A 9,393-nucleotide genomic window follows, 5' to 3' on the forward strand; every position below is an offset into this window, starting at 1 on the left:
TGCAGCCAGCAATTGCAGCTAAACTCTCAGCCAACATCAATAGCAGACAGCCCCAGCTCCCAGCCACTGAGCCTTCCCACTGAGACCTCAGACTCTGTAGGGCAGAGTGAAGTCATCCCCTCTGAGCTCTGGCCAATGTCCCAGCTTGTCCAAACCATACACAACAAAGGAAGACTGTGCTGTCACCAAGCTTCGAGGTAACTCACCACTCAGCAAGAAACAGCCTCTATACTGTCCCATCTGGATGCTGACGCTGACACTGCCCGGATTTATATTTCCAGCCCAGACTTCTGCTTTGATCTGTGTATCTGGCTGCCTGCTCGCCATCTCCAATTGGTTTTAAAGAAACTGATCTCACTCTACCAAGTCTAGGCTGATTTCCCCATAGCTCTGACCCTTATCCAGTGTTTTCATCCTCTGTGAATGGCCCCATTTTCAAATCCCTTACTGGGTCCACAAATTAAGGAGCTATCCCTACTCCTTCCTTCTCCCCCAGCAGTGAATGGTCTTCTCTTCAGTGTCTCTTTATTCTCATTGACACCGCTGAGCTTGGAGTAGCTCCCTGTTCCTCTGGGTGGGCCTTGATTTGCTCTCCTTTGCTATTCACCTCAGACTGAGCCTTCTTTAGGGTGCTTCAATGACTCTTCCTTACTTTTAAAATCAAGACAAAATCTTCAACATGGATAACATGTCAAGAGCTAGAACATCTCCCTTTGGCCAAACCCCTAAATCCTGCTCTGCTCTTCTCCTGGTAGTTGGTCTGATCTATGGGAATGTTCTCCATTCTCTGCCTTTTATCTGGTTATCTCCAGACAAAGGAATGCCCCCCCCATTTCTCACACCCCTGTGGAAGGCACTTGTCTGATCATAACTCCAATGGAAGAGCACTTTCATCTAAGCTCATAACACACTGTCCTTTCTAGCCACAGGATATCCTTTTTAAAAATACATTTCTGTAATTGTGAGGTAGTTCAACCAGTTTCTCTCTTACAAGACCCACATCTCTAGGTTAGCAGGGTCCATGTCTGTGGGTGACTCTAGCATCATGAAGGTGTGCTCTGTAAGTTTCTCTCTTACAAGACCCACATCTCTAGACATTGCGTTCAGTTTTTCTTTCGTGGTGGGGACGGGGGGGGGGGGGGGGGGAGCTCCTGTACGTCATTGTCAGCTTTCTGTTACCATTGCAAAATGCCCTAAGTGACCATCTTACAGAGAGGAAATGCTTATTCTGACTCATAGTTTTAGGTGTGATGAAGTAAAGCAAATCTACTCAGCTCACAGCTGCACCCAAGAATGAGAAAGAAGACTGTGATGGGGGCGGCTCAGTCTAAATGCTGGTGCACACATAAGGCTCCCCAGCACCCACATAAAAAGCTGGGTGTGGTGGTCACGCTTACAGTTCTAGTGCTGGGGAGGTAGGGACAAAAGGATCCTGGAGGCCACACAGTCAGCTGTATGGTATGGCTGAATCAGCAAGCTCCAGGGTCAGTGAGAGACTTTATCCCAAACAATAAGGGGTTACTTTCAAGTATTCTCTTAGTACCTGGAACCTCCATGATTTTCACCTTGACTGGGATGGACCTGGCCTATGACTGTGGTGGTTTGAATAAGAATGTATTTCATGAGGGGGATACCTGCTATCAACTGCTGGCCTTTACACACATGCACATATGAATGCATACCCTCACATACACAAACAACACATACTACATACCACACCACTCACAACACACACACACTCACACACACAGTATAAAACAGAAGAGGAAGGGGCAGAGGGCCCCATGCTCCCAGCCCCACATCCTCTTCAAAGCATAAAACTCATTGTCTAGTAGTGCCATGTTTAGAGCCTCATTGTTTCCCAGCAGTGCCAAGAAGGGGATCAAGACTTTATCCCATGTGTTTGCCACACTTAGCATGTCAATAAAGGGTTCTTTCAAACTTTCTCAACCTTCTTTCCCAATGTCACCAGTTTCACCCATCCATCGAAACTTACTCATCATCCATTTGTTCATCCATCCATCCATCCATCCACTCAGTCATCCATTTATCCAGTCCTCTATTCATCTACCCATCAATCCATCCATTTATTCACCCACTCATCTATCTATTCACTCATCTATCCATCTACCCACTCGTTCATCTACCCACTCATCCATCTATCTACTTATCCATCCATCTATCCAGTTTTCCACACATCCTTTCATTTGGGATAGAAGACACACTAGATAATGAGAGGCAAGAATTTGTTCTTACCGCCATCCAGGTAAGATAATTCACTGACATAAATGAGAAGTACTGTAAGTGTTGAGATATAATTCCTCAGGAAAGTGTGCCTTTAGAGCTGGACATGGTGCCACATATTCACAATCTCTGCATTTGGGAAGTGGACACAGAAGGACCTGGCTTCAAGGCAGCCTGAGCTAGCTAGCTACATAAGACCCAGCCTCAAAGGAAAAAAAAAGTAAAAATAGAGAAAAGAATAAACAACATTTTCATGCCCAAGAACCCCTCCTGTTAAGTAGCTATTCATGCTGACTTCCATGAACAATCTCTATCTATCTGGACTGAGTCCTGCAGGACCATATCTGTCCATGTGATTAGGACCAGTTCCAGCAACTGGACACACTGGGAGAAGTAAAAGGCCTCTGTGTAACTATGTAGTCAGACTTTTCTTCCGCTCTGGACTTTTCTCCAACTGGTCTGAATTAGTGAGGTCTAACTACTTCTATTTAAAGAAAAAGGCAACAAAATCTCCAGGGTGTGCCTTCAAGTATCTTGCCAACAGACACACATACACACAACCAGCTCCATCAGCCACAGTCTGCCCTCGGGACACGGACACACAGTGACATATACTGTCAGGCAGTGAAGAGAACGACAGAAATTGGGCATCCGTTCAAACAGTGTGATGCTCAGAGCTGGAAGGGCACAGCGGGAGGGGTGGGATAAGGAAGTGTTCCAAACACAACAGCAAAGATCTCTGCAGAACGGTCTGGGTTTCCTCTTGGCTTCTTTCAAAGAACGAGCCTTTGGTTCTGTTTGGCCTGGGGACTCGCACTTGAGGGGTGTGGTTGTGGGCTCCTCTTCCCCTGCACAGTAACCCTATTGTTAAGAGACTGTGGACAATTTATGGAAAGAGGTGGAATGCTTATGTAACTGACTCCACTTGAGAAAGACGTTTGAAAGAGGGAAAAACGACGCGTGGCAAGAGGCCAGTCTAAACAGGGTTTTTCTTCCTTTCTGGACACAGATGTTGGAAAAATCAGGAGAGTGGAGGAGGGAGGAAGAGAAGAAAGGCAGGGATGGAGCAGTGCCAAAGTCCAAGCTGGCCAGAGACAGCCTAGAGCCCCGTCTGTGGCCAGGGGCAGAGCCTCCATATTTGGAAGCTGCTGCTTTAATTAAATAGGGTCAGCACCAGAAGAACAGCTCTGGTGTGGGGTCTGGAACTCATTAGCTTAACATGGGTGGGGTGAGACTGGCTGTGGGGGAGTGGACCCCCGGTGAGTGGAGGCTGGGGGGCCTGGGAGGAGGGACTGTCTTGACTGCTTTCCCCAAAGCCAGGCCCCAGGCAGCTGGAGCTGCCAGAGAGGGCAGGCCACAGATGGAAAGCATGCTTCATTAAGCTTGAGTCCCATTCTGCAGCCTGGAGGCTTGGAAACATCAGGGCTGCTTTGAGGGGGGAGGAGCAGGGACGAATTTCACCGCTGCCCCAAAGCCCAACTTGGGGCTAATTAGAACAAGCCTCATACCTCTGCTTTCCCTTGAAGCTCTGGAACTACGGCTGGGTACAAGGCCACAGAGAGAAGAAAAAAAAATCTTGGTCCTTCAGATCACAGGAACCCTGTGAACCCTGTTCCTGTGAATCTTGTCTCCTAGGGGAAATGCTTCTACTCTAGGGAAGCCTTACTTGATAGGATGATCCAACCTTGCCCTTGGTGGATAGCTCCTGGCTCCATGAAGAGAGGCAGGGCTGTAAAAATCAAAACAGTCATCAAATTCGTATAAAACTGGCCTGAAAACCAGCACTGGTGGGCCTTTCTGCAGGGACAATAGGGGCCCGAGCCCTGGACAACAGGATGGCTCTGGGCTTGGCTAGGCAACACCCTGTCCCGGACTCTGTGTCGTATATATTCTTTGCTCTTTATGTGGACAGGAATTAGGAGCCCAAGTCGCTATGGACTCGATTCTACTGGTTTTGGTTATGAGGCAGGGCCTGAGTGCTCCCTCTGTCTACCCCCTCCCCACCCCATGAATAAAGACAGGCTACTTTACAGGATGTGAGCCCAGCCTCTGGGACTACAGGGTCAGACTGCAAGGACATCCCTGTCAGCATATCCTAGGGGCCAGAGACAATTAGCTGGCCCATGGGAATAAGATGGTCATATAATTTATCATCTAAATAGTGACACAGATCAGGAAGGGGTCATGTTAGTCACAGGCATAAGTGGGGCCTGGTCCAGATAAACCAGGACATTCAGCCACTCCTTCTGAAGATCTGGAGGGGCCTGGATATGCATACAACTAAATCCTTCAAGTATTCACTTAGTACCTGGAATCTCCATGATTTTCACCTTGCCTGGGATAGGCCTGGTCTATGCCTCTGGTGGTTTGAACAAGAATTTATTTGGGCTGGACATTGGTGGAAAACAGCTTTAATCCCAGCACTCGGGAGGCAGGTAGATGTGTGAGTTTAAGACCAGTCTCAAAAATTGAAGAAAAACAAACAACTGTAAGGATGGAAAAATTTAGCCTAATTTTCCCTAGACTCTGCCCCCTAGCAGTGAGTAGGCAAAAGGTCATTCTTGACTGTTTACACAGGGCGCTTTACCAACAGCACCTGTGAGGGAATGAGAACAGAAAATGAGCAGTGCCACACTACCCAGAAGCCCTAGCGAAAGCAGACTTCCTGGGCAAAGCGCGGGCTTGGATAGTTCAAATTGATTGGTCCACACTGGATGCTATGAGATGATTGGTTTGTGATGCGCGGGCTTTGTTGTAACCCTATAAAAGCTGTCTGAACACTGTACCCAGGGTTCCCAGTCCTCTACCCCACGTGGAGTATGGCTGTGGATCCCAGTGCACTAGAATATAAAAGACCTCATGCTTTTGCATCAAGACCGCTTCTCGTGAGTGATTTGGGGGGCCGCCTTTCCTGAGTCGGGCTTGAGGGTTCGAGCCCTCCTCGGGTCTTGCACAACAACAACAAAAAACTTGAATGTATTTGAATGAGTGGGCTATGTGACAACCCCAGCAAGCAGCAGAACTTACCAACTTTAGTCACATGGTTCTGGCTTTACGTTCAAGGGTACAAGAAAGGGGTTATGGAATCCACAACTGAGCCACTGAGGCCAGGCACGTGTCAGGAGTGTCCCTGCATGGAGGCCTAGAGAGGCCGTTGCATGAAGCTGTGACTGTGAAGCCTGGATTGTCTTGGAGACCCCAAGATGTTGGAGATGCCAGAGCCCTGGAAAGCTGCGGAGGAGAGCTGCTAACAGGGAGTGGAAGCAGCCCAAGAGAGAGAAGTGTGCTGCAGCCAACAAAGCGGAAAGGAGTGGGAGGTCTAAAAAGAACTTTGATATCAGCCATGGAGATGCAGAGTTCGAAGTTTGCCCTTCTGGTTGTCAGTGTTGATTCGGTCTAGTGTTCATTCACTATCCCTTTTCCTTCTTTTGGGACAGTAATGTATATTTTATGTTGTTATATGTTGGAAGTATGTGATATCCTCTTTGGCTTTCATTTTATAGAGGGTTACAGTTAAGAGAGTCTTGGAAGGAACGTTGAACTTTTAAATGCTGTTGAGACTGGGATAGACTATGGGGACTTTTGAAGATGAACTGAGTTTACTTCTGCATTATGATATGGCTGCAAGCCTGTGGGGGCCAGAGAGTAGAATGTGGTGGGTTGAATAAGAATGGCCCCCACGGACTCATATTTGAATGCTTAGAGGGGTGGCATTAAGAAGTTGTTGGAGTAGGTGTGGCCTTGTTAGAGGAAACATGTCACTTGGGGTGGGCTTTGGGGTTTCAAATGCCCAAGCCAGGCTCAGTGGCTCTCTCTTTTCTTGCTTCCCAGAAATCCAGATATAGAACTCTCAACTACCTCTCCAGCTAGTTCCCAGAAACCACACGATGGTTAACAACTATCTGTGACTACAGTTTCAGGAGGTCTTCTGGTTTTTGGAAGCACTGTGCAAATGTGGTGCACAGACATACAGGCAAAACATCCATACACATTAAAAACATACTCAGGGCTGGCGAAATGGCTCAGCAGATGAAGGTACAAGTTATGAGGCTGAACACCCTAGTTTGAGCTCCAGGATGAACTGAATCGAACAAATTGTTCTTGTACTTTCACAGGTGAGCCATAGTAGGAGTGTGTGTGTGTAAAAGGTTTAAAATGTTAATTTTGAAAGGTTTAAAAATGTATTCAAATGAAAACAAGAGACCTCAAAAACCAAATTCCTTAGGATTGTATTCCCAGCACTTCAAGGAGTACTGTCATTGAAACAAACATCCACGAAGTCCCAAATCTTTCCAACACTCATTAAACATGACCACAGTTCTTCAGAATGTAAAATGCTACCTTCACAGTGAGCAGGGAAGCTGCCTCCATTCCCAGTTTCCCAGCTGCTATGGGCTGTTGAGTGATGCTTGTCTCAGACAGTGACCTGGGGACAGGGTGTGGCAGGAAGGGGCAGTGTGAGCAGTGCTGGCAAAGGCTGAGCTGATCAGCTGTGTGGTTCTGGGTGTCTTCTGCAGCTCTACCTGGAGGGGTTTTCATTCCTCTTAAATTCTAATGAATCACGTAATGCCTAGACTGGATGGGGGCTGGTTTTGTGGAGAGAGATCCTGACTAATTAAAATGAAGAGGTGTAAGGAGACTCATTATGAACATTCTGGGGGCAAAATGAGAACAGGAAATAAACCTCTGGGTTTCCCAGGGTGCAGCCCTGGCCTCTCCCCCTGAGCCTTTGTTCACTCATTCCCTCTGACTCACTCTGTAGACCACAGATCTCACAGAGATCCACCTGCCTCTGCCTCCTGAGTGCTGGGATTAAAGGCATGCACCACCACCCCCAGCTAATGTATTTTATTTTTAGTTGTGTGCATGTGTTTATGTATGTGTGTGTGTGCCAATGGAAGCCAGAGACATTGGAGTCCCTAAGCTTGAGGTACAAGTGGTTATGAGCCACTACATGTGGGCGCTGAGAACGGAACTTGAACATTTTTCAAGAGCAGTCCATGCTTTCTCTTTTCTAAGCCTAAAATAGCAGTGATAGCAGGCTTGAGTTGGCAGAGTCCCAGCTGCAAATTCGGGGCCTGGGAACTGTACCTTCCTGGTGGGCAGCCTTCTCCACAGACCCCACTTCCTCCAGAGCCGCTCCTCTGCTCTACTGCGGGAGGAGATAGCCTGAGGACACACACCACAACTAGGCAAGTCCACCTCATTCATCTGCTGATATTCTGCAACAAGAATAGGCAGGCGAGAGAGCATCGAGGAAGAAGGGCAGATGTGTTAGCAGTGTCATGAGTCCCAAGTCTGTTGTCTTCCTTAGGCTGCTCATGCTTAATTGTGCATATGTGAACCTAGGAGTCCCTCCCCCTTGAGATGCTCTCAGATGTGGGACCTGCAGAGGCAGCAGGCCTGCTTAGAGGCAGAGACGGACTGTATCAGAGGAATAAAATAGCAGAGTCAGTGATGGTTCAGGGTCCATCACAGCTGGGCTAGGCTCCACAGCACCAGGCACTGTGTCAGAGGGAAGCAGTAGAGGAAGTGCCAGACCGTTCCCCTTCCTGCTGGTGTTTTCCCTGACAAGACTTGACCTGCTGTCCACATTCTCCTGCTAACAGAGGATTAAAAGCTCCTGTCTATTCCTAACAATAGTTTTCACCACCTAGGGAACACCATGGGGTGCCCTGCCTTCGGTGGTCCCAAGCCTGCCTCTTGTCACTCTAGAACAGCCCTGTCATGTGCAGTGGAGAAGATGCAAGTGGGCATGGACTAAAGCTGGCCCAGCCCAATGTGATGACCCCTGGACAACACAGGATGGTCACTGGCATCAACAGTCATTTCCAATGCTTTTCTATGAGTCCATGGCCTTGAACTAGAGGGGTGAGCAGAGGGACTCCAAGAAGCAAATTCATAATGGTACCCAGAAGACAGATGGGAGGAAGATTATAGTTGGAGCTGCATGGCCCCCATATCAGTGATCACAGTGCTACACAGTGACCTTGTGCAACGTAGGAGTCACTCACTGCCTCATTGTCATGTTCTAATTTACATGCATTGTAAAGCACATGGGAGATGTGCTCTTAGCAGTTAAGAGCACTTGCTTCTCTTCCAAAGGACCTGGATTCATATCCTAGCACTCTCATGGCAGCTCACAACTGTCCTGTACCCTGTGCCTGGGGAATCTGATGCTCTTCGGATCTCCATGAGCATGACATATATGTAGTGCACAAAACATAAAAATATAAAAACAATGCATAAAAATGGTTTTTAAAATACACAGCAGATTTCAGATTCTGGGAACCAAAAAGAATGCAACATAACCTTATTTGTAGATTTTGTATTAATTATGGCTAAGTGAAGACATCTGGTGGATGTTTGGGTGAAATAAAATATATAATTAAAAATTAAAGTCACCTCTTTCTTTGAACTACTCTTAAAATGTGATTACTAGAAAATTTAAAGTCTTGTCTGTCTTAGTTAGGGTTTCTATTGCTGTGAAGAGACACCATGAATGACCACAGCAACTCATAAAAGGAAGCATTTAATTGGGGCTGGCTTACAGTTCAGAGGTTTAGTCCATTGTCATCACAGCGGGAAGCATGGCAGCATGCAGGCAGACATGGTGCTGGAGAGGTAGCTGAGAGGTCTATATCCAGACTGGCAGACAGCAGGGGAAAAATACCACACTGGGTCTGGCTTGAGCATCTGAAACCTCAAAGCCCACACCCAGTGACACACTTCCTCCAACAAGGCCACATCTATTCCAATAAGGCCACGCTTCCTAACTAAGCCATTTTTCACTCAAACCACCACAATGTCCGTGATTCAAATTATCTTTCCACTGACCAGTGCTGGCTGACCTAGCAAAAGCAGAAAGCCCACTCAGGGGCCAGCTACAGAGTAAGATCTGCTTCTTGTTATGCAAAGAGCTGAATGGGGGTTGGGGTGGGGGGGGGTCTCTGAACAGCTCAAGGGAAAATGAGTCAGACCTAGAGTTGGGCCAAGGCTGCTAACCCATCCTAAGGCTTCCCTCCTATTTCCTCAGTTCTCACAGGGTTTCTCTGTCCTGGCTGTCCTGAAACTCACTCTGTAGAATAGGCTAGTCTTGAACTAACAGAGACCCTCCTACCTCTGTATCCTGAGTCCTGGGATCAAAGA

This window comes from Phodopus roborovskii, unplaced genomic scaffold (genome assembly GCF_943737965.1).
Source record: "Phodopus roborovskii unplaced genomic scaffold, PHOROB, whole genome shotgun sequence".
Taxonomy (NCBI): Eukaryota; Metazoa; Chordata; class Mammalia; order Rodentia; family Cricetidae; genus Phodopus; species Phodopus roborovskii.